The sequence below is a fragment of the Wyeomyia smithii genome, chromosome 2, assembly GCF_029784165.1.
Source record: "Wyeomyia smithii strain HCP4-BCI-WySm-NY-G18 chromosome 2, ASM2978416v1, whole genome shotgun sequence".
Lineage (NCBI taxonomy): Eukaryota > Metazoa > Arthropoda > Insecta > Diptera > Culicidae > Wyeomyia > Wyeomyia smithii.
The window spans coordinates 143,004,129-143,006,173 of record NC_073695.1 but is presented as its reverse complement, the minus strand read 5'-3'; positions in this window follow the sequence as shown (position 1 = coordinate 143,006,173).

Genomic DNA, 2,045 nt, shown 5'->3' with positions numbered 1-2,045 from the left:
CCCGCACAACAGAACCAGGACCCAAGGACTACGAGCCTCTGTCCCAACTCACGACATCGTGGCTCAGCAGAACGAATCCATACAAGCCATTCGACGATTATCAGACGACCATTGAACAACAAAACACTGATTGGAAATCCCATGCTAGTTTTAAGTTAGACTTAATTTCAGCTCGTAGTCGGCAGCGAGGATAAAAAATTTGCTTTAGTTTTTAAGTCATCAGATATAATTGGCGCCGTTAAACATTAAATTGTATTTGTGCCGTGTCAAATAAATGTTATGTGAAGAAAAAAAAAAAAAAAAAAAAAAAAACCATGGGCGTAGTCCCCTTGTCTCCGCCGGTATGAACGCGCGGTGCGATAATTGTACTTGGATCGATTACCGTCGCAAGATCCACATATATTGTTATAATTGTTTTGCTTGTAAATTATTCTATCCTTATTTTTGTAGTTATAATATTCATTTCTTCCAAGACGACTGTTGCTATAATCAGTGTCTGTGTAATTTATTGTGAAATTGTTTCGGTTACTGTCATATTGTCTAAGCGCATCGCGCTGTTTTTCGACCCATTCTAGGCCCTGTATTCTACTTTCTATTTCCGAGATATGATTACGCTCATGGTAGTAATCCTCTAAGTCATCTAGCAACTCTTCTAACTTCAATGCTCGTTTACCTTGAGCAGCTTCTTTCAATGCAGTGTCACACAAACCCACCATAAAATGCAATCGAAGACTAACTATCATGCATGACTTCGTACAATTAATTCCGTAGGAGTCGATTTGCTCCTTAATTTTCAATATCCTCTTTTTTATGATCAGGAAAGGTCTCATTCGCCTCCTGTTTCAATGTTTGATAACTGCCCCGATGCGTATATTATCCCCAAATTCCTTCAATAAATTCTGCTTAACCTGTGGCCAAGCGTTTGCGTTAATTCTATGTATTGCGGCAGCAGCTCTGCCTTTCAGTTTCAATAGAATAATATAAACCAGTGGAGCGTGTGATACTCGTTTTGGTATCTCCCAAGCAAAATGCGAACGCTTCTAGTTCGTCTAGCGATCCATCAAATTCTGGGATGCACTGCATGGCATCTGCTTTTAGAAACGTGTACTCCATTATGAATATAAAAATGAATAAAAAATAAATTGTAGAGTATATCCTATTAGGGACTTCCTCTTCTAGGTATCCCTGTGCGCGCAATTGGCGCGTTATTAATACACCAGATTAGAGCTGATGATAATAAACTTTTATTTTGTACATCACTGCTTAAATATACCCTGCAGGTAACTCAGAGCGAAAGGCTTTTCCCCTTCGATCCGGTCACCACATACCTAGCTGTTCTATACTGGCCTATGGCATTTCTTGGCCTGTCTCTTTCTTGTGCTTAACATTTAATACAGATAATTAACTACTTGAGAGCGCTATAACATGTGCTCCAAAACACGTGCGCCAGCGTGAGCGCTAAGAACCCGCGCGTGAGCATGGGCGACGCTGAGCGACGCTACCGTTTGTCGAGTTCTTTTTGTTTATTCAATGCCTCGGTGGCTTTAGTGACTACAAAGTGTTTTCGCCAACGAACGCTTGCATAGCAGAATCGTTCACGGTCTTTCTTCAAGATTTTTCCGGTTATCTTTACAAATGGTCTTGTTTCGATGGACAACGGCGGACGGCCGTGTCCCGGTTCTACACTCTACCTGTTTTTCATTTCTTTCAACGGAAGGCTTACTGTCTTTCGGACTAAGGTAAAATGTACCGTATGACAAAATCCTGCGTGACGGAACATAAGGTATTTCTGCGCGGGGTGTGACGTCACACGTGTTCTGAAGACTGTTTAATCTCACTCATGTTTCTCAGAGATGGCTGAACCGATTTTTATAAAATTAGTGTCAAATGGAAGGTCTCGTCGCCCCATAAGACCTTATTGATTTGTTTTGCAATCGGATTATTACTTTTCATGTAATGTTTAAAAATGTGAAATCCAGCTATGAAAAGGAACATATTCCGAAGACTACTTGGACTCACTCACTTTTCTCAGAGATGGCTGACCC